The 27771-nt window shown below is 36.7% G+C and overlaps 5 long non-coding RNA genes across 12 annotated transcripts; 4 read left to right on the forward strand and 1 right to left on the reverse strand.

Moving 5' to 3' along the window:
* Positions 1–366: 366 nt before the first annotated feature.
* Positions 367–27717, forward strand: LOC146488871 (uncharacterized). 5 transcript variants are annotated; one of them, XR_014865574.1, is made up of 4 exons: positions 367–468; positions 540–714; positions 25436–26858; positions 27497–27717. It is a non-coding gene; the product is annotated as an uncharacterized LOC146488871 (long non-coding RNA). The 5 variants fall into 5 exon arrangements; XR_014865581.1 differs by lacking the exon at positions 27497–27717 and having other exon boundaries at positions 25436–26590; XR_014865577.1 differs by lacking the exons at positions 367–468; positions 25436–26858; positions 27497–27717 and adding an exon at positions 16315–16638 and having other exon boundaries at positions 555–714.
* Positions 3455–10752, reverse strand: LOC146488872 (uncharacterized). 2 transcript variants are annotated; one of them, XR_014865565.1, is made up of 3 exons: positions 9040–10752; positions 6117–6315; positions 3455–3870 (listed from the first exon to the last, which is right to left on the reverse strand). It is a non-coding gene; the product is annotated as an uncharacterized LOC146488872 (long non-coding RNA). The 2 variants fall into 2 exon arrangements; XR_014865567.1 differs by lacking the exon at positions 9040–10752 and having other exon boundaries at positions 6117–6589.
* On the forward strand, positions 11308–12126 carry LOC146488873 (uncharacterized). Its single transcript, XR_014865591.1, has 2 exons — positions 11308–11534; positions 11835–12126. It is a non-coding gene; the product is annotated as an uncharacterized LOC146488873 (long non-coding RNA).
* On the forward strand, positions 17614–18690 carry LOC146488874 (uncharacterized). Its single transcript, XR_014865592.1, has 2 exons — positions 17614–17756; positions 18398–18690. It is a non-coding gene; the product is annotated as an uncharacterized LOC146488874 (long non-coding RNA).
* On the forward strand, positions 21668–24405 carry LOC146488875 (uncharacterized). 3 transcript variants are annotated; one of them, XR_014865589.1, is made up of 2 exons: positions 21668–21808; positions 24176–24405. It is a non-coding gene; the product is annotated as an uncharacterized LOC146488875 (long non-coding RNA). The 3 variants fall into 3 exon arrangements; XR_014865586.1 differs by lacking the exon at positions 21668–21808 and adding an exon at positions 22730–22906; XR_014865590.1 differs by lacking the exon at positions 21668–21808 and adding an exon at positions 23700–23892.
* Positions 27718–27771: the final 54 nt, after the last annotated feature.

Below are 27771 nucleotides of genomic sequence, written 5' to 3' on the forward strand. Positions count from 1 at the left end.
GTTGCTTTGAACTCGGGTTTATTTGAACAGAAAAAAATTAACGCGTTGAAAATTTCTGTGAACACGTAAAGAAACAACGAGGTTTTATATTTGAAAGTCATTAATTTCATGTTTTCCTTAATATGAGCTTATCTCCTAATTAGTAACGGCAGAACACTCCTGAACACTCGTGGAGATATCTATGAACACGTTGACTGTCAAGGAGTTTTATTTTTGAAAGTCATTAATTTCATGTTTTGTTTAATATGAGCGTCTCTCCTAATGAGTAACGGCAGAACACTCTTGAAAATCAAAGTTAATAATTTATATTCTGAAAGGTTCCATTAAATCTTACTTTGCAATACTTAAAGGTCTTAAACGAAACCTGCATTGAATATCCCGTCTGTAATTAAGAAAGTTTGTTTGAGATCTTTCTCCATTTGAGACAAAACCGATCATGTTTGTTCACCTTCGTTGCGTGCTAAGAAGGTCAAGGAGTATTATAATCAAAATAATAATCCTTTCTTTCATAAATATATAATGATGTTTGTGTTCAGTAGGTGTTATATACCGATGTAGCATCACGAGCTCTTCAGTGCTAGTAACTCAAGCGTTTGGTGGTGAAAGATGAAGACGAATGTAATCATTTCTTTGGCGATTCTTTCCTTGATTCTCTCCGTTGCTGTGGGACAGAAATGTGCTGGGTGGAGTATTCCCCTTGGTGGTTGTGTTAAGGTTTGTGGCAAAGACTCATTTCAATATATTTTAATAAACCCATATTTTAATAAACCGCCATATGACGAGGTGAGAGGGAAAAGGAATTTGAACCAAGAATGTAGTAGACTTCGGAGCCCTCTCCGGCCCAGAATTGAGAAAAATTCGCAGATAATGATAGGCAGATAATGTTTCACGAATCAGAGAAGGAATGACTTATTTCGTAGAGAAATGTCGTGACTTTTTAATTTATAAGTGTTTGAATCTTACTCATAGTTTTTTTATTACTTTGTATTTCAAAGAGGGGTTGGGTTTTGGGTGGGTGAGTAAGTCGTACCAGACATGTACAATATCACTGGTATTAAGCAAGCCCATATCCCTCTTCCCAATTATATTTGATATTTTGATATTCTCAGAAGATCATCTGAGTCGCAAGGCTTGAGCTTGCTTCAGTCTAAGTTATGTGCGTGCTCAAAGTTTCGTGGTAATTGATCAAGGCGTGAATACAGGCTTTTGATTTCTTCCAATTGAAATAGCCACGATAATTTTCACGCAGCAAGTGCAATTACTAGCTACGAACTTTGTTCTTATAAGGGAACTGTTTACGAACAAGCCAAAATCTTTCTAAAGATGGTTTCTGATTTTCAGCTTTAGATCGAAAGTGTAATAAATTAAATCTTTCCGCCGTGCTCACTCGGGTCCAGCTTTCCTCTCCAAGGTGAGACCAGCGTCTGGTAATCGAGACCAGATAAAGCCTAACTACTAAGAATCCATTCGTTTTCATTAGGAGGTACTCCATAAAGTGAAATGTACGCGGCGATGCCCCGTCTGGAAGGGGTGCCCTTTTTACCTTCATAAGATACAAAAGGGTGACAAATTTAAAATTTCAAAATTTAAAGGTTGCAAAAATAGACTAAATAGCGAACTGCCGGAGGCAATTAAATTAAATATTAACTTGAAAGAGGAGCAAAAACTAATTTCTGGCAGAAATTGCGACGCCAAGGTTGCACTTACCACTGGAACAAAGAGGCTTTTGGTTGTCTTTGAAGTATTAGAAAGGGAGATTTTTTTGTTCCGTGTATGTGAAAGTGGTACCATTCCGGTGAAAGTTGGTGAATGAAAGGGTCTTTGGGTATGTAGCTCAAGTATAAGTGGGGGTACAAGTTTTGTTCTAAGTAAGTGGAAGGGGTACCATTCCGGTGAAAGTTGGTATCTGAAGCTGTAAGGGGTTTCAGCCTTGGTCTGTAGTAACCCTGTATGAAACTCTATTGAGTACGCCTCACTCCAGGGAAACCTGTTTAGTATGCGTTCACATAAGTATGAGTCGACGTTCAGCAATAATTGCATGTTAAATACTTTGTCGTTGTAGTTCATAAAATAATATTAATTGGAAGCGATGTTTATAAACCATGCTGCAGGGGAAAATTAAAGGCCACGCCCGAAAAATCATTTACCGGACGACAATAGTATTGAACAAAGAAAACATGTATTCTCGATTTTGTTTTGAATATTTATGCGCTTTTAAAATTGTCTTTACAAACTTTTCGTAGCGGTCGACAGTGGTTATCTGCGCACAGTACAAATTGTCTATAATATTCAGTTCGTCTGGCTAAGCTAGAAACTGAAAATATCAGTGCAGAGAAAGTCACACACTATTTTAAATGATTACGTTGTCAATCGTGTTTAAAGCACTGAGAGAATATTAATTTTAGATCAAGTCTATTTGAATGAGAGTTAGATCTCTTCAGTTTGAACTTCAGTTTCAGTCAAGGCATTAAACACCCTTCTGTTGTTTTAAATTGTATGATTTAGTCTTTGTATCGATAAAACGTGTGTCCCTGGCGTTTATTCTGAGAGCGCGCTTAATACGGACACATTTGTGTGTCCCTTTGATGTCCGTATTAACCGGGTTCCACTGTCTTCTGTTGTGAATACTGCTAGACAATCGGAGAGGGATGGGGGTGTTACAGAAAGAAATCAATAATTCCAGTTTTTGCTTTCTTCACCCTTTTCGTCAAATTTTTGGAGTATCTTTATGATGCAAAATACTAGCTCCTATACCACAACTAGTTAAAGGCCTTACTTCCCGATCTCTTGGGTGACCCCTTCTAAATTTCAATCTGCGTTGATACACTAATTTTAGGACCATGCTTAAATAATTTTGGTTATTTTGGATGATATGATGTCGAAATAGTCTCCTTTCCTGTTCGATGACCAAACGTTCCGTATGTCATTGTTAGTATAGTCTGTGAGAACCACAGCTGTAATCAATAGGTATGAATCCATGATGCTACAGCGGCACGATGTCAGCCTTCATGCTAATTACCGAATTTCACCGTGAGAAAAACGTGTAAGAAAGCTAAAAAAAAAAAACCCTTACGATCACAGTATAATAAAATTTGCAATTCCACAGCGACAAACCGATGAGTGGTGCCGGATCACATGTAGACGTCCTGGATCAGCAAATTATTTCAAATACAAAATATTGACGGCAGACTGATCCTAATGGCGGAGGTGACGAGCTTGATAGAACAAGCAACAAACGATAGAATAACAAATATATTTGTTTAAAAAAAAAAAAAAACATTTTGCCCGATATTTCGTTTACAATACAAGGAAGATTTGAATTGCAAACCGAAATATCGAGAAAAAACGTGTTTTTTAAAACAAATATATTTCAGTTATTCTAGCCTTTGTTGTTTATTCTATCAAGCCCCTCACCTCCGCCGTTTGGATCAGTCTGCCGTCAGTATTTTGATCACAGTATATCCAGGCTCCTTGGATGTCCTGTGAACTGCATATACTGGAAAACATTTACGTACTCAGTAATGTACCTTCCACAAGAGTAGAGCAATAACTTTTATTGAGACACTGCAACCGCGAAGAATGCAGTATTACAACAAAACTTTTAACAGGAAACCAGGCATTTTTGTGGCGTCTAATCGTTTAGTTAGGAATACGAAACAACGATACAGAATAAATTAAAGGACAAGCGTGATGCGTTGATCCTTTTCAAGCCGTAGATTACACCAACACATCTTTCTTTATGTCTCTGTTTCCGATCCGCCTCCTCATAAAATACAACTTGTCATCCATTGACTTTCCTGGCTGATCTTCGGTGGAAAAACCTCGCTCATTTCTTGCAAGGTTTTCTGCTTCTGTTCTTTGCTCATCAAACTACAAAGAAAAATAAAAAAAATCGGACTATCATCATTTAGGATCGAGAAAAACACGTTGAACTGTCCAGCAAGCCCAGCCACGTAATGAACTGGCGAAAGGGCATGCGCAGCGTCGACATGGAAACTATCCCATTTAAGTTTTGGTAAGAAAAAGCTAAAAACTTTATTCATATACGAATTGCTTCAAGATCACCAATGAGATTAAATCGGGTGAATTCTCAAAGCCGGAACCATGTGCCACAGTATTGTCCTATTAATGTTAGACACAATGAAAGAACTTGAAAACATTGACCCTACATTCAAAGGTTGGTGGCCATTATCACCTTGGCCATGCATCCATAGCCAAAAACGCAGTGAAATCATTCATTTTGTGCACTAAGGTCGGCTATTTTAAGAGAATTCGAATATTACTAATCAGCTGCAAGTGTTCTTTAGACTTTCAAAGAGTTGCTTATAGTTAATTCCATTAACTTTGTTCAGTTTTTTACGTGTGAAAGAACTTTACAAACCAGGGTTGGCCGGTTGCATAAAGCATCTTAAGATAAGCCTCATGTTAAGATGGTTTATGCAACTGGCCCTGCCATCTCTGGTTTGTAAAGGGATCAAGGGAGTCAGAACGTTTATTGAATGAATTTCCTTTGATCGTGTAAATTCTTTTGTCTAGATAGAATAGAGGATCTTTAAAATTTTTGCTGGGGGACTTTAAAGGATAAATAACCAAGCGCCTTAAGTTACTAGGTTAGTATTAGTGGGAGGTTTCTCCAACCATTCTCTGCGTTCGGAAGGATTTTCTGGAGAGATTTTCTGGATTACTCAGCTAAAGGCCTTTGTTGAGGATAGGAACACAAAAAGAGCGTGACAAAATCTTCGACAAACTCGCACTTATCTTAAGATGCTTTATGCATGATGCGCGAACCACTTCACTAAAGGAAGACTCTCCGCACGTTACGTTACTTACGTATACGTCACTCGATTGCGTGACACCAGGATAATGACACATCTTGTATGCAACATTTCTGGACAGATCGAACATAATATAAATTCCTCCCACTTTTTGCATACTTTCTTTCCACCTGAAGGATCAGTATGTCCCTAGTTCTTGTTCCGACTGCAGCAACTGATGGGGAGTAAAATGATGCCGAATTCCTTAAATGAAACTTACTTTTTCATCTCCAGGGGAATCATCTTCCGGCTATTGTTTCTTGAGCTACTTTGGTCACCCAAATACATCTTTTAAAGCGCGGTTATTTCATTTGAAATTGTTGCTATTTTTTCCATAATCCTCTTATACAGCAGTTTCATAGCGGATTTGTCACTCGAATATGTTCTGAGGTTTTGTTCATTAAGACTAAAGAAAATTGATAAAATGGTGCTGAATTCCTTAATTTACGAAACTTACTTTTCAATCCAGAAGAGTCATCTTCATTCTATTATTTCTGAAAGTACATACGTAGGCCATCCGAACTCATCTTTAAAGTGCGGACACTTAATATGAGATTATTGCCATATATTTCCATTATTCTCTTATCCAGCAGTCTAATAGATTTGTTCCTCTCGTCACCAGTTTTGTTTGATTTGTATCGATTATGTTAGGAGAAGCTATAGCTAGATAGCTATGGATCTTACGTGCCATGCAATCAAAATTCTAAATGGGTGTGAGAATCAACATTAAACTGCGATACAAATCACCGTTAGTAACCCAATTATTATCCGAATCACCGGCTGCATTCGGTTATTGAACTTATTTGAAGTTGTACACCCCTATCCTGAACGCCGGCCATCTCTATCAACAGTTCGGAGACTCTCAAGATAAGAGAGGCACTGGGTATGTTCGGGTATAGCTTGTTTTGACTTGTAGTTTATTATCATTCAATTTACGTTGCATGTAATTCTAGCCCACAAGTCAACGCTAATGCAAATACCATCGTAATATCTTATATGACGCGATTGGCGTAAAATTTTGTTTAGTTGAACAGTTGCTACCTACAATTGAGAACTTGAGGAGGAAAAGACAAACGCACACATTCGTTTTCTTTCCAGACGAATAATATTCATTCAACTATTCCTAAAACTTCGCTTGACTCTAGGGAGCTGCTAGGGAGTCAGAGCTAATGATAATTAATAATAATTTTAATACTTGTACTCGTAAATTCGCATGCACATATGATCAAATGCTCAATGCTTGGTCACCGTCTGATCAGTGAAATTTTCGTTTCAAGAACAAATATAGTTTTGCTCACAAACCTGGCGACGACACTTTCCACCAGTAAAAACGGTTCCCCAATCACTGCATTGTGCCTTGGAGCGATGAAAGCAGACTGCCACAACGAACAGATAAAGCAAAGCAATCTTAAATGGTTCCATCTCAGTCGTGTCCTAAAACTGATTTGCGTGGAACTTCAATACTAGGAGACTGAGATTTACACCCATTTATATCAAGATACTAAACAAAAGAAAACATATTTTATTAACTAGAGAATTTCAACAACTGAAGACCCGGGAGGTGCTAATACCACAAAGCTTTGTAGAGCAATTTTCAAGAATAGCTTAATGTATGTCTTGAACATTTCGAAAAGTATAGCTCATTAGACTAGCGGGAATCTTCAATCTCTCTCTGAAGAATCCTTCGTTACTCAGAGATTGCGTCGCCCGGCTTTTAAAAACCTAATTGTACTTGATAAGTGTATTTTTTAAGGCAGTGCCACAGGAATACTCGGAAAAAGAAAAATCCGAGTATGCCTGTGTCACTGACTAAAAAAATATAGGTCTATTATTTATTCGCCAGGCTTAAAACATAACATTCATCACCTTTCTTTCACTAATTATACTTTTAACACATAAAATTCACGTTTGGGGATATTGCATAAGATTGCATTTCACGCAAGAGCGGTTCAAAATATTTCTAAGCAAGACGATCAAGTAATCTAAAAAATATATAGAAAGTAATATCTCATGCTATTGAAGATTTTCATGTATATTTTTGTTATTTTGCTAAAAGTTTTGTATTAATAGGAAATTTATTCCCATACAATCACGTGACAGCAGTCACCGTGAACTTCCAGCACATTTGAATTAATGAAAAATTTCGTCTATTTCGAAACGAGTTTTGTTTTTGAAAAAGAACGCACCCCTCATTGTTAGGAAATTGATATTCTCGCAGTGAAAGCACTCGCTTATTTTACAACTCAATATTTTACACTATCTTCCTATTCAGCTCACTTGGTAATTAGAATTTTCATAAAACTGTACAACAAATTCTTTCCTTTTCATTTTTTGGGAAAGTAAAACGAAAAAAGAAACTGAAGTCATTTTAATTTAAATTTTCTGTTTTAACAAATATCATAAACTGATATTCCTTCATCGGTTCGGTTCAGTTAAAACGTATTTCGAGAATGCGGTAAATTAACTAAAAAACTGTCAATCATTAAAAATTAAACACAAATTACGATCCAAAGCTTTTTAAAAAAAAGGTGTTTATGAAGCCTAATTAAAAAGAGGTTGGTTAGTTTTAATATGTGCAGATGGACTTCCACGACACCTTTCATTTCTTGTTATTTTCGGCTGTCAGCACATCAAGTCATTATGTTTGTTAAAATTCACTAATTTTACCATTAAATATTAACTTGGGAAGGGGTGGACATGTGCCAAATCACACTATTTTTATTTCGATATTAAGGCCTTTGGCACGACCTTAACATAATCAGTGTTGAGTGAGTTGTATAAAATGGGCGTTTTTTAAACCATGCAGTGGTTCAACTAACAGAAATTTAAACCTTGAAGCACGAAAGACAGAAAGAAGAAAAAAAAAATATCTGAATTATGACAGGCACTTTTTAACTAAGCTTCGCTACAGATATTCGGTAGCATTTTTTCTTTTCATAAGTTTGTGACAATATTTAGGCTGATATTTTTACTGTTAGTGAAGTAATGTGTTGAGTACATGTATTAAAAGAGGGAATGATTAAATGCAAAATAATTAATCCAAACAATAAGTTGCAATGTCTTATTTCAAATGTTATTTAAGGTAAAAAGGTGGATTATTTTCCGAGGTATTATCACTAATTTAAAAACGCTGTTGGTGTCAAGGACGCCCAGATATTTTCTCACTTTTTTGTTTATCGCTTAGTGATTTTATAATACAATATTTCTGTGTTTGTGAGTTTTAAGCTATTATCTAGAAACTGTTCAAATTCAAAATTCACCTCATATATGTTTTGTGCGTACGTTTCTTACGAGCGCGTTAAAATTTCATTTCATTAAGAAGCAGTCTTGGAACAAATTGTGAATTTTGTCTTTAAAAAAATTAACAAATTGAAGAGATCGCGTGTCGCACGTATCTCATAATATCTGAAACGCTCCGAGCTGCATGCTTATGCTTCCCCAGTTTTGTAATAAATACAATCTTTACATCTTCACTTGGGTTGATTAAAAATTAAAAGGAGCTTTCATTTCATTCAACAAGAGAGGCATAATACAAACCTATAAATATTAAGAAGAACGTTTCTGGTTCTGTCCACTTATTTCCAATTTAAAACGTTGAAAAATGCCTAAAAAGTACGGCTTGATATCATACAAACTCAAAAGTTTTATTTGCGATGTCAGTATTTCTGTTTTAATTGTTATTAAAATGGGGAAGACGGTGTAGGAATAGTTCATTGACACTTACATATTCTTTCCGTGCGATCACCGTACAGGATTAAAGATGTGTTTTTGAGAAGATTAACGCCTATAGGTGATAGTTATACCATTTTACACTTCTGAGGACTTAATTCACAAAGCAATGGACGAAAGCAACCACTTCTTTTCCGAAACCGGTCCAGTTTTTTTTTAATAAAACTCGCAACGGCCAATGCTATCGGCAATTTTGTAGACACCAACAAAACGAGTTATTCGGCGTTTGATGTGCTATATAGGCGCGAATAGGATATCCACGAAATTAAAAGTATGTAAACACAGCGAGATCTCACTCTGAACCTTAAAGAGAATGACACTTAACATTGGCGGTGCGACCTTAAAGTAAAAACAACACAACTGTTATGTATATCCGAGAGAAAGATTAATTCCTTCACGTATTTTCAAACAACAGTGCACGGTAAATGAGGAGCGGTAGCGACACAGTGAGCATTTTATTGCTAATAGAAACTTCAGTGAATATCATCTCTCTTACCTAAATCGGTGCTTGAGAAGAATAAAAATTCTAAGTTGAACTCTCCACCGAAACGCACACAGAACTCAACTATTATTTGCTCTAAAAATTTGCTCGAGCCGAGAAAACTTTATGTACCTATAGCCAGGTGCGCCGGCGGTGTACAGCGTAGAAACGTCACACTATAGCTATTTACCTTGTTGTTTTCATGAATTACATCAAGTAGCTTCGGATGTATAAACACCCAGCGGGTATCGGCTGAAATGACTTTGTAATGTGTAATGTTGGTATAAGAGGGCGGACTCAAGCTTTGACGAAAAATGTTTCTCTCTTGGGCTGTTAGACCTTTTCGCGGTACTGAAAATTCCACCATTTTCTGATTTTGGAAATAATCCAAAGCTGGTCACGGAACATGATACAGAAAAGCGTTGTGTGGAAAAATCCTGACTGAATTCGATTTTAGATAATTTCCGTAAAATTTGTAACCTAAACAAATTGTCAAGTGAAAACTTAAGCTACCAGACAAACGATTGTTATTTTGAAACGTCGATGATGCCGTTCTGATAGAAAAAGGGGAATTGCAGTCTTGTTTATTAAAACCCAGTTAAAATTCCCGTGAAAAGGTAAGGTTTTTCCACACAAACAGTGTATTTTAATAGAGTTACGTTGCTCCCCAATTCCACAGAAGCACTATTTTGTCGTAAAAGGAAGTTAGTGGAACCTTTCCAAGGTGATTGAGTACAATAATATCCAGCCAAGAGTAGTTAGGACTGATGTTTGTTTATGAGAAGTTTAGTCGAACTTTGAACACCAGGTTCTTTCTGATAAAGAATTTCGCTAGCTCATAATGGAGGAGCCATCGCTGGCGATTAAACAAATGCAACAAATTGCGGGACATGTGTATCGTGCCGTGATCATGAAAGTTAATAAAAATAGGCCATTCAGCATAACTCAAGACGTTCAATGCTGTTGAACCGAAAAGAACTGGAATCTATATAAGAAAAGTTTACGATTATAAACCGGAGGAAGCCTGCTCTGGGTCTGTTGTCTTTAATTCGCTTCAAAGATCTTGAAACCTAAATAGCGGAAAATTCAGTTTATTTGTCGCTTAGAACTAATGACGGTGCTATGAAACAGACAAAATTTTCTGTTAGTTTTTTCGGTGGATGCTGCTAAACCTAAATCATGCAGACATAGTTAATGATTTCACAGGACTAAAACTGTAATTGTGATGGAAAAAATCCACCTGCAAAGTCCAAAAGTTTGAGTGAGGGCGTGCAATTTATTAAAATAAGTTTGGGTTTGATTGACCGTATTTCAGAGTGAGAAGAAGCGGAATAGCTGTTAGATTTCTCTTTTTACGTGAATTTGGGAGGACATAATTTCTACAAACTTTCGCTGATAAATGATAATTGAAGAGCCATTTTGTACTCTAGTAACACCATTGAAGACCTCTTATGGGGAATTTCTTTTCGTCATTGAATGTATTCCTATTCCGTGATAGGGTCAGTCGAATGCACCCTGAGGTACCTGACTCCGTAATGGACGCCATTTTAAGCTTTTCTACACTCAAAAACTAACAAAAACTACTTTGTACGAATTCTTGACTAAGAGTGGCTTTTATTTCTTGGCATATTTTTTACCAAATAAGAAGATAATTAGCTTCTAATTTAAAGGAGACATTAAAACGTTATGAAGTCGAAATCATTGGCATACTGATCACCTATTTTGGTGTTCTTTTCATAAACATGTAAATATTGTTCTGTTCATCAGTTCATATATTATTAAAGACTTACCTCCAAAGGTTAATTTATCGTAATTTTCAAATGGGCGTGTGCCGCCAAAGCTTTAAATTGATGAAAAATTTTCTCTTCTTCGTTTCTGTGACAATCTTAAAGTTTGAAAATGAAACAAGAACAAACGTGGATCTTTTTGAGCTGCTAAACCAAATAGTGATGCGGTTCAGACTTGTAACAAATATTACAAATATATCTGAATAAATTCTACCGCTTTTTCCTACGCGGCAATTTTTCATTACTCTTTAGTTAATGAAACTAATAGAAACCCACTTCTTTCATCACCAATTTGGTGCCATTCATCGCGTTTTTCACTGCAAAGAATATATCCTCATTCACTGAATTAACCATCGGAACTTAAGAAAAGGATTTATACATTGAAAGCGACCAAAATTGTTGGCGGTCAATGACAGTATCATAAAGTTTTCATTATTCCTAATGAACGATTTGTTAACTTAACTAACTCTACTATATGACACCATTCTCAACTCTATAAAAGCGACTCTATAAAATGCAGTCATTCTGTCCAGTGAAGCGGCAAAGTTCTGAATAACTGTGAATAAACAAGTTGGTAGTTCACTTCCCGATAACGAAAAGATCGAAGCAATGGCTTTGAAGATTGTTGTGATTTTCGTCATCTTCGCCGCAGTGGTAGAGTTCTCCGGCCTTTGTCACGGCCAATACAGATGCATGTTCACCGGCTGCGGGGGCAAGAGGGAGGTATGTACAACAAACGTTCATTATCTCGACTGGTGCTGCTACTAAGAATTCTTCGTTTCTTTATTGAATTTCTACTGAATAAGATAGGTGAACGGATTTCCTTTCGTTTGCAATAAAAGAAAAGTGAACAAATTAGGCTAGCCGCGGCTCAAGCCGACTTCGATTACACTTTCACTTTACGAAGGTGCTGTTTGTAATTTAGTTTTTTGGAAAAAATTCCAATAAAAATGTCAAGTTATATTCAAATCCTAGGCACTCCAGTTTACGATATCGATATTTTTGTCCTTTGTTTGTTCACAGGAGCTGGAAGATGCCGGTGTTTCTTTACCAGAGAGGGACACGGTTCCCTTGAACGAGTACAGACGAAACAGGCTGTTGCGGTTGTCAGATATCATGCGACAAAACAAGCGAAACCAGTTTGACGACTCTAGGCAAGAGAAGTAATGAACCTTAGCATAATGTCAAGACCCCGAGGAGAACAGCGAACAAACACGATAAAGTAAAATAAACCAAATCAAGAATAAGAATTATATTGTAAAAAGCACACCTAACACAACACTATGTATTCTTGAATAAAGAAGGTAAAAATATAGTGCTGTGTTTTGAAAACAGTGTCTACAAAGTTATTCACGGTAGCTAACTTTAAGTTGACGATATCCTCTCAACTTTTACTCAAATTCTATCCTTTTCACCCTCTTCATTACACATAAAGTGAAAACTTGTACTCTTTCTTATACCTTGAGCGAAAGCATAATCCTTTTGTGCTAGCAAGCGCAATCTTCACGCTGTAACTTCTTCCACCAATGTCTGCCCAGGTTTTCCTACCCTTTCAAGTAATTCTTGGAATTAATTACAGACTTCCCTTTCCCCCGCCCCCTTACTCCATTTTGCAACCCTTTAAAACACTTAAATTTTTCATTTCACTACCCTTTCGCATAATACAAGAGCGAAAAAGGAAAAGTCTTTTTGGCGGAGCCTGCCTGTGGCATATTTTCCATCTTATAATCCATCAAATATTTTCGCTCGCGCGCGATTGGTCTAAACGCCTCACGTGACCGAATATACCCCAGCTAAAAAATATCCGATGATACTCCCCAAGTGATATTCCCCAATTTCAAAAACTTCAGGGCGCGTCTTGTTTACAATTAAAATTAATGTCAAGATGGGGAAACGCTTTGCTTTTGTGACAGAAGGAGAGATAAACCTGCTGGTCGATAAAGCAGTATCAGAAAACAACATACGCTCTAAACGTTTTTGACGGTAAACTGTTCTTAAACGAAATGTTCAAATACTCAAGCTCGTTGCTACATCGGTTGCGAAAAATATTTGAAGCTCACAATTTTCCTCGATCGAGCTTCGCTCTCGGAAAACTGTTCGCTTCTCGGAACAGGTAATGTCCAAGGAGAAATATCTGAGCATAATGGAGGCTATTGTTTATATATAATCGTACGCACGAGATGTGATACAAAGGAAGTGATTAATATTAATATTATGAAAACTAGAATTAGTTATTGGCATCTAAAATAATGTTATACTCATCGGATCATTGTTAACTTTTTAACCTCCAAACTTCAATTCTTGAATTGCGGACCTACGTGAAGAAACGGGAGAAAACGATTAAAAACGACTGAACTCGACAAGTTTGCCTCAAAGCGTTCGTCAGTTTTTTTTTTGTCAACTGCGCTTTCTACTGTGAATTAAAAACCAAGCCAGGTAAACAAATTAGCACAGCGTATGGCAAAAACGCTATGAGTTTCATCTGAAATTCTGAAAAGGGTAAAATTGAAGTTATTGAAAATTACAATTATAACAGTTCATTCACGTTTCGGAGTTCTTTTGGATTTAAAAGGTGTAATATGTTATTATTTTGAGTGGCATTACTTTTAGATGACTTTATAAACCATATACGTATACCTGAATTAGCCAGTATCTTGAAGGCTAACTGTTTAGGTCATTGGCATCGCAGAATACACGAGAAGTTTTTAACTTCTCTGGACAATTCAGAACTGTTGAAGCGGCAGTAAATTTTACGAAATGGAGAACGTACCTTTGATGCTGTAGTCAACACCTGACTGCAGAACTTTTAATTGAAACAGATCATTTAATTGTGCAACGAGACATGAGAAGAAACCACGTAGATTAGTGCTCGCTTTTTTGTTCCATCTGTGCCCTCAGCGCGTTACGGAGCCATTTTAATTACATATAGCGTTTCTGTAATATTCCTGCGAAAACACCGCCTCGGTGATATTTGTTGAAAAAAAAAAACTGATTAATTTTGTATGTTTAGTGAAATTCTAAGATAACTTTTTGGGTGTATTAGTATTAAAACTGAACAAATTAAACAAAAACAAACATATCTTCGCTACGTTTATTGCAAATCGACATGGTCCGCATTGACTACTCCAAGCCGACTTAAAAATTACTGTCGATTCATAAATATGAATGATTAATATACAGCTGCAAATGATTCAGCGTTTCTGTAACAACAGCTACAGGTGTTCGTCGTCAAGCTTTGGAAGGAATACGACGAATCTAGTGTAATTTAGCAAAGGTTTGAGGTTTAGACTATGAGGTGCGATATTCCGCGTGTCCGCTCTATAACGAGAGCATGCAGCATTTTGTTTTATCAAAGCAAATTGAGGAAACAAGCTTTTAATATTGCTTGCGTTTGTATACTGTTTTGTACACGTGGTTGAGAGATTAAATATTTCTTATAAATGAAGCTAAGACCCACGCGGTAAATTTAGTTACTAATTAATCAGCTGCAAAAGAAGTATTTGAAACATACGCGTTGTTAAATGATCGCTCTTGCACCACGCAACTAACTTCATAGCAATTTCTGATTTCATTGAACTGCCTTTTGGAAAACAAGGCACGTTTTTCGTCATATTTTTTCGGAATCTTCAAAATTGATGTTGAGTTAATTGGAATCACAATCAGTTTTTGATTCGCTTGAAATGAACGTGTAGGTTGAATAAAAATGTTTACTTGGAAGGGGAGTAAAGTGGAATTAGTTATTTTTGTATTAACTATTATGACAGTCATTATTTAGTGGTTCTACGGTTAACAAAAAGGCGTTATTGTAATGTAAATTGGAAGCCGAGTTCGCTCCGATTGGCTGAAAGCAATGATTTATCTGAGCATAAATAATAAAAAAATCGTGTTTTTTTTAATAAGACCAAAGTTCTATAATTGTTGCCAATAAGAAATTTACAATAACTTTAACCAAACAGGTGGTCCTTCGCATTGAAAAATTACCATAATCGTCATCGATGATTGAATGTGGGAGTCTTTCTTCGGAGGTAATAATTTGCTACAAGAATTTCATTCATGGCTGATACCTTACGGCGTAAAACATTTAAGCTAATGAAAATACAAAAGGCTTCCGTTGGTTATTGTAATTGATGCGTCCTATAAAGCTATGACGGCCAAGCTTAAAGCGAAAGTTCCTTTATCACCAAACAAAAAGTAACAATGACGTTTAAAATGCTTCTTGTATTCCTGGTGTTGGTGGCGGTCGTCAACTTCTCTGGTCGTTGTAAAGGCCAGCAATCGCCTTGGGTTTGTTTATACAGACCTTGTAAACGTCAGGTTAGAGAAATATATTTTTCCTTTCTCAGTTCATGAAAGAAACTTATCATACACACAGAACCATTCTTAGCAGTCGTTTTAAAAAGAGGCATTGAACAAACAGACTAACCGGTTTTATACTTGCCTGGTTTTTTCACTGAAAGGCATCGATGTACGAGATAGATATTCATTTTCATGAAAATGTCGGTTTTACTTAGGTCAGTTTAATGGCGCTTGATTGCTAAATTGCGGTAAAACAGATGTACTGAAAAATTGTTAGTTACTTATATTTGCCCACAATTATTCCATTTTTCCTGTGGAAACCTATAAACTTTAATGTGAGTTTTATTAAAAAGTTTACATCATATTACTCAACAATATAAAATACGCTAGTCGACTGTCGCGCCTGTTGTACCTTAAGTCGTTAAAATTTAATGGATAGATAGCCCTTATAAGACATGCAAACTGATCAGAAAGGTCAGTAATTTTGAAAATTTAACACACCAAGAGTGACGATGGCCTTCAAACGTTTTCTTGTGGTATTTGTGGCGTTGATAGCAGTCATCGAGTTCACTGGTCGTTGCAGGGGTCAACTGAAATGTACGCTCCATCCATGTACAGGGCAGGTTAGAAAACAGAAAATTCTGCCTCAATTTTAGTGCGAAGCTTTTCAAGTTATAATTTATTGCCCAGTACAAATTTTAATTTAAAGCATCGAAGCCTCTGTCGACACTTTTATTAGTTGTTCGTTCTAAAAGATACAAACATTGCCCTCACAAGCTCAACTAGAAAAGTAACTCTTTCCGATATAATTTAGCTTTGTTTCAATAGAAAGCTAAAGAGAGGAAAGAGCTAACAAATTTGGATATTTCAGGGGTAATCTACGGTTTTCGTCTGTGAAATATCTGCAGTTGAAAAGGGTATAAACCATCTCAGAAATTCGGATTAGATTCTGAACACAAAGTTCTTTTTGTTGGATACATATGTCCGTTTTAATTTGGTGCGAAACGATAAAGGTTAGCTAGCATTTTAGGGAACAATGACCGGTTGTAAATTCGGTAAGATTCTGTTGCCAAAAATTTTCAGCTAAAGAATCCGAACCACTGATTAGACCGTGTTAGCTTGTATGAAACTCTTTATAATGATCATCATAAAACGGTTTGGTGCCACAGGAGACAACATTCTACGAATTTCCATTTAATTTTTTCAGGCAGATCCAGCTGACATGGCTTCGTTCGATGATGGAGCCCTGAAAAGAAACGAATTCAGACGCAACAGGAAGATCAAGCTCGCAGATTTTCTACGAAGCTACAAACGGCGGGAAAACTTTAAAAGCAATTCAGATGAAGAATAAGGAACTTTCGCAAACAATAAAGTGAACATAAAAAAGTAGCGCAAAAAATTAACTTGTAAACATTTAGTGATAAAAATGTTTTTAATTGCACATAGATGTTATATTATAAATAAGTAAGTCCAGACGGAGTAAAATTATGTTCCACGCCAATGCAAGAATAAAGAGGCAAATTACGCCAAATATTGTGTGCTTATGGTGACTGACTGAAACATTAATAAATAAATTAGTTAATCAATGAACCAAATAATTAACAAATAAGCTTCTCTCCCAACAGGTTTTAATAACCCATCCTGAAAAAAGTTATAATTTGGAACCTAAAATGTTAACTCCCTTTTTGGAGTTAAAACAACCCTCTGAAAACCTCATATCTTACAATTGTTATTGTTTTGTATAAAGTTGGTTTAAATTTGCAGTCAAGTTTTGTTATTCTTACGTGACAAAAAGAGGTAATTCGATATAAAGTCGTGCTAAACGAGCCCGGCTAAGTGGCCCGCACGGCCAGAGGAAAGTTGTTTTATCACCGAACAAAGAGTTACAATGGCGTTGAAAATTTGTCTCGTGTTCGAGCCCGCTGTTGTTGTCGGCAGTGGTCATTAACCTCTCTGGTCTTTGTAAAGGACAGGAATCGCCTTGGGTTTGTTTATACAGACCTTGCAAACATCAGGTAAGAAAGGATATTTTTCCTTTCTCGGTTCACGAAAGAAACTAATCTTATATACACAGAACCATTCTTAGCAGTCGTTTAACAAAGAGGCATTGAACAAACCGGACTAACCGGTTTTGTGTTTGCCTAGTTTATTCACTGAAAGATATCGAGATATTCATTTTCTTGACAATGTCTTTTTTTTTTTTTTACATATGTCAGTTCAAAGGTGGTTGATTGCTAAATTGCGGTAAAACAGATGTACTGAAAAATTATTAGTTACAATCATATTTGCCCACAATTATCCCATCTTTTTTAACCTGTCTTTCTGAAACTATAAACGTTAATGTCAGTTGTTCAGTTTTATTAAAAAGTTGACATCATACATCTCAACAAACATGTAAGCCAATGTAAAACACTCAAGGATGTCTTGTTTTGTACCTTAAGTCGTTAAAATTTAATGGATAGATAGCCCTTATAAGTCGACGTGCAAAATGAACACAAAGCTCAGTAATTGCGAGAGTTAAACGCCCCAAGAGTGATGATGGCCTCCAAACGTTTTCTTGTGGTATTTGTGGCGTTGATGGCACTCATTGAGTTCACTGGTCGTTGCAGGGGTCAACTGAGTTGTACGCTCCATCCATGTGGAGAAAAGGTTAGAAAACACAAAATTCTGCCTTAACTTTGGTGCAACTGGCACGACTGTTAATTGTAAAGTGAAGCTTTTCAAGTGATAATTTATCGCCCAACAGAAATTTTAATTAAAGCACTGAATCCTCTTTCGACACTTTCGTATGTTCATTCTAAGGGATAGAAACATTGCCTTCACAAGCTCAACTAGAAATGTAACACTAAAGAGAGGAAAGTGCTACCCAATTTGGATATTTCGAATTTAGGGGTAATATAAGGTTTACTTTGGTGGAATAGCTGCAGTTCGAAAGGGCATAAACCGCTTCAGAATTTCGGATTCTGTTGAAAATGTTGAGGTTTTGTTAGATCTTTCACTAAATGGTCACTTTAAACTTTTGAAACAAGTACTTATTCCTTTTGTTCTCAGCGGGGGGACATGTGCCCCTTTTGGTGCCAAATAAGGCGAGCAATCGTTTTCGGAAAACGATGGCCCTGTAAATTCGGAAGTAAGATTCTGTTGCCTAACATTTTCTATGCTGTTAAAATTTTCAGCTAAAGAATCCGATCCAATCAAACTATTTTAGCTGCATAAAACCCTTTGTACTGGTCATAAAACGACTTGGAAATACAGAAGACAACATTTTACGAATGTCCATTTAATTTCAGGAAGATCCGGCTGGCGTGGCTTCGTTCGATGATGGAGACCTGAAAAGAAACGAATTCAGACGCAACAGGAAGATCAAGCTGGCAGATTTACTGCGGAGCTACAAACGGCGGGAAAACTTTAAAAGCCCCGCAGATGACGAATAAGAAACTGCACAAATGATAAAGTGAACATAAAAAAATGGTGCAAAGAATTAACTTGTAAACATTTTAGTTATAAAATGTTTTAGTCAAGACGAAGTAAAATTATGTTTCACGCCAATGCAAGAATAATAAAAGAGGCTGATAACGCCAAACATTGTGTGCTTGTGGTGACTGAATGAAACGTTAACAAATTAATTCGTTAATAAATGAACCAATTAATTAATTAATTAATTAATTAATTAATAAACAACAAATAAGGTTCTCTCTGAACGGGTTTTACTAGTTGCAAAATGCTGGCAAATTTCATCTGTTCTAGACCCAGACTCTTCCGACTCAATCATATTATCATCATTTTATAATACAATATTTGGGTGTTTGTGAGTTTTAAGCTATTTTCTAGAAACCGTTCAAATTCAAAATTCACCTCATATATGTTTTGTGTGTACGTTTCTTACGAGCGCGTTAAAATTTTAAGAAGCAGTGAATTTTGTCTTTAAAAAAATTAATAAATTGAAGAGATCGCATACCGCACGTATCTCATAATATCTGAAACGCTCCGAGTTGCATGCTAATGCTTCCCCAGTTTTGTAATAAATACAATCTTTACATCTTCACTTGGGTTGATTAAAAATTAAAAGGAGATTTCATTTCATCCAACAAGAGAGGCATAATACAAAGCTATAAATATTAAGAAGAACGTTTTTGGTGTTCCCACTTATTTCAAATATAAAACATTGAGAAATGCCTAAAAAGTACGGCTTGATATCATGCAAACTCAAAAGTTTTGTTTGCGATGTCAGTATTTCCGTTTTAACTGTTATTAAAATGTGGAAGACGGTGTAGTAATGTTCTAGAAATGGAAGTCCATTGACACTTACATATTCTTTTCGTGCGATCACCGTACAGGGTTAAGGAAGTGATTTTGAGAAGATTAACGCCCGTATAGGTGATAGTTATACCATTTTACACTTCTGAGGACTTAATTCACAAGGCAATGGACAAAAGCAACCTCTTCAGTCTTTTCCGAAACCGGTCCAGTTTTTTTTTCAATAAAACTCGCAACGGCCAATGCTATCGGCAATTTTGTAGACATCAACAAAACGAGTTATTCGGCGTTCGATGTGCTATATAGGCGCGAATAGGATATCCACGTAAAAGTATGTAAACACAGCGAGATCTCACTCTGAACCTTAAAGAGAATGATACTTAACATTGGCAGTGCGACCTTAAAGTAACAAACACCACAACTGTTATGTATATCCGAGAGAAAGTTTTAATTCCTTCACGTATTTTCAAACAACAGTGCACGGTAACTGAGGGGCGCGGTAGCGACACAGTGAGCATTTTATTGCTAAAGAAACCGTTCAGTGAACATCATCTCTCTTACCTAAATCGTTGCTTGAGAAGAATAAAAATTCTAAGTTGAACTCTCCACCGAAACGCACACAGAACTCAACTATTATTTGCTCTAAAAATTTGCTCGAACTGAGAAAACTTTATGTACCTACTAGACAGGTGCGCGGCGTGCAGCGTAGAAACGTCACACTATTTACCTTGTTGTGTTCATGAATTACATCAAGTAGCTTCGGATGTATAAACACCCAACGGGTATCGGCTGTAATGACTTTGTATGTGTAATGTTGGTATAAGAGGGGGACTCAAGCTTTGACGAAAACTGTTTCTCTCTTGGGCTGTTAGACCTTTTCGCGGTACTGAAAATTCCGCCATTTTCTGATTTTCGAAATAATCCAAAGCCGGTCACGGAACAAGATACAGCACAGCGTTGTGTGGAAAAATCCTGACTGAATTCGATTTGAGATAATTTCCGTAAAATTTGTAAGCGAAACAAATTGTCAAGTGAAAACTTAAGCTACCAGACAAACAAAACAGAAAAGATACTTTATAGTATTAAAATTTTCTGTTAGGTTTTTAATTTTTTGGATGCTCCTAAAACCTGATTCATGCAGACATACAAGAGAAGTCAATGATTTCACAGGACTTAATTGTGATGGAAAAAATCCGCCTGCAAAGTCTAAAAGTGAAAGCGTGCAATTACATTAAGGTTGCGTTCAATTGACCGTATTCCATGCAGAATAAGAATGAGCGGAATAGCCGTTAGATTTCTCTTCAGTTTAAGTAAATTTGGGAAGCCATTTCTGCAAACTTTCGCTGACACATAATTATTTAGAGCGATTTTGTACTCTAGTAACTCTTAAGACCTCTTATGAGGGTGTTCTTCTCGTCATTCGGTATGTATTTCTGTTCCGTGATAGGGTCAATCAAGTGCACCCTGATGTACCTGACTCCGTAATGGACGCCAGTTTAAACTTTTCTACAGTCGAAAACTAATAAAAACAAGTTTGTACGAATTCTTGATTAAGAGTAGCGTTTATTTCTCAGCTAATTTTTACCAAATACGAAGATAATTAGCTCCTAATTTAAAGGTGACATAAAAACATAATGAACCTATTTTGGTGTTCTTTTCATAAACATGTATTACTAAATATTGTTCTGTTCATCAGTTCATATATTATTAAACACTTACCTTCAAAGGTTAATTTTTTGTTATTTCAAATGGGCACGTGCCGCTAAAGCTTTCAATTGACGAAAAATGTTATCTTATTCAGTTCTCTGATGATCTTACAGTTTGGAAATGAAACAAGAACAAGCGTGGACCTTTTTGAACTGCTAAACTGAATAATGATGCCGTTCAGACTTGTAACAAATATTACAAATATATTAATAAATTCTACCGCTTTTTCCTACGCGGCAATTTTTCATTACTCTTTGGTTAATGAAGCTAATAAAAAGCCCGGATAAAAAGCCATTTCTTTCATCACCAATTTGGCCCCATTCATCGCGTTTTTCACTGCAAAGAATATCCTTATTCACTGTAGTAACCAACGGAAGTTAAGAAAAGGATTTATACATTGAAAGCGACCAAAAATGTTGGTGGTCAATGACAGTATCATAAAGTTTTCATTATTCCTAATGAACGATTTGTTAACTTAACTAACTCTACATTACACCATTCTCAACTCTATAAAAGCGACTATATAAAATGTAGTCATTCTGTCCAGTGAAGCGGCAAAGTTTTGAATAACTGTGAATAAACAAGTTGGTAGTTCACTTCGCGATAACGAAAAGATTGAAGCAATGGCGTTGAAGATTGTTGTGATTTTCGTCATCTTAGCCGCAGTGGTAGAGTTCTCCGGCCTTTGTCACGGCCAATACAGATGCATGTTCACCGGCTGCGGGGGCAAGAGGGAGGTATGTACAACAAACGTTCATATATCTCGACTGGTGCTGCTACTAAGAATTCTTCGTTTCTTTATTGAATTTCTACTGAATAAGATAGGTGAACGGATTTCCTTACGTTTGCAATAAAAGAAAAGTGAACAAATTAGGATAGATGCGTTCCGCGAATTGTCACTTTAACAATTCTTGGTTTTCACATGACGTCATAAAAAACTGAAATTCATAACTAAACACAATTAAGGGTTTTTATCTTCATCACATATAAGAAAATCTAAATTTCTATCGGCTTGCTTGTTTTCAGCAGGATAGCATTCTTTGTTTTGAAAAAGAGCAGTTTGAATTTTAGATTTTTGCGCAGTGCGTGACAGAAGGATTGCTGCTCTAAACATGTCACGTACATGAAAACATCGATTCGCCTCGTTTTTTTTTTAGGTCTGATCAGCTAACATGTAATAGAAGCGTTAATGTCAATGTGTGAAAGTTCAGCAGAGAGAAGAAAGGCTTTGAAATAGCCAAGGTAAACTCCAGATGTTTTTGCTGGTTTCCGGCCGCCATGTTGGTGCCCATCAGACGGGGCACCAACATGGCGTCCCATACTAAACTCTGTAATTTTCCGTAGTACATTTTTCGAATAACTCGATTAGGAGATATCGCACAGCTAGCCCTGTAGCTTTCACATGTTGTTTATGTATCACTCTTCTACAACATATCAATTTCTTGACTTTATCTATTGAATGGTTGAGGATTTTATTTTTTCACTTGCGTGACGATGTGCGAGGTGAAAACCACCTATACCATACACAAAAGACTGCTGTGGTTGACGTCCAAAATGAAGCTCATTTGCATTTTCGAGCGACGTGTTTCAATGGGCGCGATTTCGTAATGAGCGACTATATAAAATGCAATCATTCTGTCCAGTGAAGCGGCAAAGTTCTGAATAACTGTGAATAAACAAGTTGGTAGTGATTTCGCGATAACGAAAAGATCGAAGCAATGGCTTTGAAGATTGTTGTGATTTTCCTCATCTTCGCAGCAGTGGTAGAGTTCTCCGGCCTTTGTCACGGTCAGACGTGGAAATGTATTTTTACCCGCTGCGGGGGCAAGAGGGAGGTATGTACAACAAACGTTCATTATCTCGACTGGTGTTGCTACTAAGAATTCTTCGTTTCTTTATTGAATTTCTACTGAATAAGATAGGTGAACGGATTTCCTTTCGTTTGCAATAAAAGAAAAGTGAACAAATTAGGATAGATGCGTTCCGCGAATTGTCACTTTAGACGCCATTGAAAAAAAAAATCAAAACCATTCTATGAATGAAGTCATGAAATTGACATGTTATAGGTGATAAATAAATAAGGAATCTGTCCAAGTGTCAGGTCTGTGCGGTATTCCGTACTCGAGTTATCTGACAAAATGTTCCACACAAATTTAGAGAGCTTAGTACGGCGACGCCATGTTGGTGCCCCTCTGAGGGGCACAAACATGGCGGCCGGAAATAGGAAAAAACATCTGGAGTTCACTTTTCTCAGAAAAGAGGTTTGTTTTCCCTTGTGAATTTTCGAATGTTTAGATACATATTTCTCCTCAAACTTGAATTTTTTGGAATGCTGAAAATCACCCGAAGAGGCATTTTTAAGATACGGAACAGCTCCGTCACGGCCGTCCTCCTGATGTCACGCACAATGAAAACTCGGAAATTGAAACTGTTCTATTTTTAAAAGGAAGTACGATATCGAACTAAGAAATTATGAAAAGACCTATTTTTAGGTAATCTTTCCTTAAATCATGAAGGTAAAAATTTTGTAGGTCTCCCGGTTTTGATTCTAGAATTTGGTGACGTCACGTGAAAACCAAGAATACCATACACAAAAGACTGCTGTGATTGACGTCCAATCATTCTGTCCAGTGAAGCGGCAAAGTTCTGAATAACTGTAACTAAACAAGTTGGTAGTTCATTTCGCGATAACGAAAAGATCGAAGAAATGGCTTTGAACATTGTTGTGATTTTCGTCATCTTAGCCGCAGTGGTAGGGTTCTCCGGCCTTTGTCACGGCCAATACAGATGCATGTTCACCGGCTGCGGGGGCAAGAGAGAGGTATGTACAAGAAACGTTCATTATCTCGACTGGTGCTGCTACTAAGAATTCTTCGTTTCTTTATTGAATTTCTACTGAATAAGATAGGTGAACGGATTTCCTTTCGTTTGCAATAAAAGAAAAGTGAACAAATTAGGTTAGCCTCAAGCCGACTTTGACTGCACTTTCACTTTACTAAGGTGCAGATTGTAATTTAGTATTTTGGAAAAAAATCCAATTTCAAGTTATATTCAAATCCTAGGCACTCCAGTTTACCATATTTCTGTCCTTTGTTTGTTCACAGGAGCTGGAAGATGCCGGTGTTTCTTTACCAGAGAGGGACACGGTTCCCTTGAACGAGTACAGGCGAAACAGGCTGTTGCGGTTGTCAGATATCATGCGGCAAAACAAGCGAAACCCGTTTGACGACTCTAGGCAAGAGAAGTAACGAACCTTAGCATAATGTCAAGACCCCGAAGAGAACTGCGAACAAACACCATGAAGTAAAATAAACAATATCAAGAATAAGAAGTATATTGTTAAAAGCACACCTAACACAACACTGTGTATTCTTGAATAAAGAAGGTAAAAATTATTTAAATATAGTGCTGTGTTTTGAAAACAGTGTCTACAAAGTTGTTCAAGGTAACTAACTTGAAGTTGACGATATCCTCTCAACTTTTACTCAAATTCTATCCTTTTCACCCTCTTCATTACACATAAAGCGAAAACTTGTACTCTTTCTTATACCTCAAAGATAAGTATAACTTGAGCGAAAGCGTAATCCTTTTGTGCTAGCAAGCGCAATCTTCACGCTGTAATTTCTTCCACGAATGTCTGCCCAGGTTTTCCTACCCTTTCAAGTAATTCTTCGCATTAATTACACACTGCCCTTTCTCCCGCCCCCTTACTCCATTTTGCAACCCTTTAAAACACTTAAATTTTTCATTTCACTACCCTTTCGCATAATACAAGGGCAAAAAAGGAAAAGTCTTTTGGGCGGAGCCTGCATGCCTATGGCATATTTTCCATCTTATAATCCATCAAATATTTTCGCTCGCGCGCGATTGATGTAAACGCCTCACGTGACCGAATATACCCCAGCTAAAACTGGGGAATATCCGATGATATTCCCCAATTTCAAAAACTTCAAGGCGCTTCTTGTTTACAATTAAAATTAATGTCCAGATGTGGGAACGGTTTGCTTTTGTGACAGAAGGAGAGATAAACCTACTGCCGGTATCAGAAAACAACATACGCTCTAGACGTTTTTGACGGTAAACTGTTCTTAAAGGGACACAGTCACCTTTGTGACCGCGCTGACCTGGACACTAGTTTTGTCAATTTTGAAAAACGTCCACTTCAACCCGAAATCAAAAGTACGCGTCGAATACATCTTGAAATCCGCTTCAAAAATTTCGTCGATTTAAAATTTTCAGCTAAAGAATCCGAACCAATTAGACTACGTTAGCTTGTATGAAATTCTTTACAATGATCATCATAAAACGGTTTGGTGATAGTATACAGGAGACAACATTTTACAAATGTCCATTTAATTTTTCAGGCAGATCCAACTGACATGGCTTCGTTCGATGATGGAGCCCTGAAAAGAAACGAATTCAGACGCAACAGGAAGATCAAGCTGGCAGATTTACTACGCAGCTACAAACGGCGGGAAAACTTTAAAAGCACTACAGATGAAGAATAAGGAACTTTCACAAACGATAAAGTGAACATAAAAAAGTAGCGCAAAAAAATTAACTTGTAAACATTCTAGTGATAAAAATGTTTTTAATTGCACATAGATGTTATATTATAAAATAAGTAAGTCCAGACGGACTAAAATTATGTTCCACACCAATGCAAGAATAAAGAGGCAAATTACGCCAAATAATGTGTGCTTATGGTGACTGACTGAAACATTAATAAATAAATTAGTTAATCAATGAACCAAATAATTAACAAATAAGCTTCTCTCCCAACAGGTTTTAATAACCCCTCCTGAAAAGAGTTATAATTTGGAGTTAAAACAACCCTCTGAAAACCTCATATCTTACAATTTTTATTGTTTTGTATAAAGTTGGTTTAAATTTGAAGTCGAGTTTTGTTATTCTTACGTGACAAAAAGAGGTAATTCGAAATAAAGTCGTACTAAACGAGCCCGGCTAAGTGGCCCGCACGGCCGGAGGAAAGTTGTTTTATCACCAAACAAAGAATAATACTGGCGTTGAAAATTTGTCTCGTGTTCGAGCCCGCTTGTTGTTGTCGGCAGTGGTCATTAACCTCTCTGGTCTTTGTAAAGGAAAGGAATCGCCTTGGGTTTGTTTATACAGACCTTGCAAACATCAGGTAAGAAAGGATATTTTTCCTTTCTCGGTTCACGAAAGAATCTTAAATCTTATGCACAGAACTATTCTTAGCAGTCGTTTAACAAAGAGGCATTGAACAAACCGGACTAACCGGTTTTGTATTTGCCTAGTTTATTCACTGAAAGATATCGAGATATTCATTTTCTTGACAATGTCTTTTTCTTTTTTTTTTTACATATGTCAGTTCAAAGGTGGTTGATTTCTAAATTGCGGTAAAACAGGATGTACTGAAAAATTATTAGTTACTATCATATTTGCCCACAATTATCCCATCTTTTTTAAGCTGTCTTTCTCGAACCTATAGACGTTAATGTCAGTTGTTCAGTTTTATTAAAAAGTTGACAACATGCAACTCAACAAACATTTAAGCCAATTGAAAACACTTAAGGGTGTCGGGTTTTGCACTTTAAGTCGTTAAAATTTAATGGATAGATAGCCCTTACAAGTCGACGTCCCAACTGCACACAAAGCTCAGTAATTGTGAGAGTTTAACGCAAAAGAGTGACGATGGCCTCCAAACGTTTTCTTGTGGTATTTGTGGCGTTGATGGCAGTCATTGAGTTCACTGGTCGTTGTAGGGGTCAAATGGGTTGTACGCTCCATCCATGTGAAGAAAAGGTTAGAAAACATAAAATTCTGCCTTTACTTTGGTGCAACTGGCACGACTGTTGTAAAGCGAAGCTTTTCAAGTTATAATTTATTGCCCAATACAAATTTTAATTTAAAGCACTGAATCCTCTTTCGACACTTTCGTATGTTCATTCTAAGGGATAGAAACATTGCCTTCACAAGCTCAACTAGAAATAGTAACACTAAAGAGAGGAAAGTGCTACCCAATTTGGATATTTCGAATTTAGGGGTGATATAAGGTTTACTTTGGTGGAATAGGTGCAGTTCAAAAGGGGATAAACCGCCTCAGAATTTCGGATTCTGTTGATAATGTAGAGGTTTTGTTAGATCTTTAACGAAATGGTCACTTTAAACTTTTGAAACACGTACTTATTCCTTTTGTTCTCAGCGGGGGGACATGTGCCCCTTTTGGTGCGAAATAAGGCGAGCTATCGTTTTCGGAAAACGATGGCCCTGTAAATTCGGAAGTAAGATTCTGTTGCCTATCATTTTGTTCGATGTTAAAATTTTCAGCTTAAGAATCCGATCCAATCAAACTATGCTAGCTTGCATAAAACCCTTTGTACTGGTCATAAAACGACTTGGAAAGACAGAGCAACGTTTTACGAATGTCCATTTAATTTTAGGAAGATCCGGTTGACGTGGCGTCGTTCGATGATGGAGGCCTGAAAAGAAACGAATTCAGACGCAACAGGACGATCAAGCTGGCAGATTTACTGCGGAGCTACAAACGGCGGGAAAACTTTAAAAGCCCCGCTGGTGACGAATAAGAAACTGCACAAATGATAAAGTGAACATAAAAAAATGGTGCAAAAAATTAACTTGTAAACATTTTAGTTATAAAATGTTTTAGTCAAGACGAAGTAAAATTACGTTTCACGCCAATGCAAGAATAATAAAA

This window comes from Pavona decussata, unplaced genomic scaffold, assembly GCF_977016875.1.
Source record: "Pavona decussata unplaced genomic scaffold, jaPavDecu1.1 SCAFFOLD_8, whole genome shotgun sequence".
Lineage (NCBI taxonomy): Eukaryota > Metazoa > Cnidaria > Anthozoa > Scleractinia > Agariciidae > Pavona > Pavona decussata.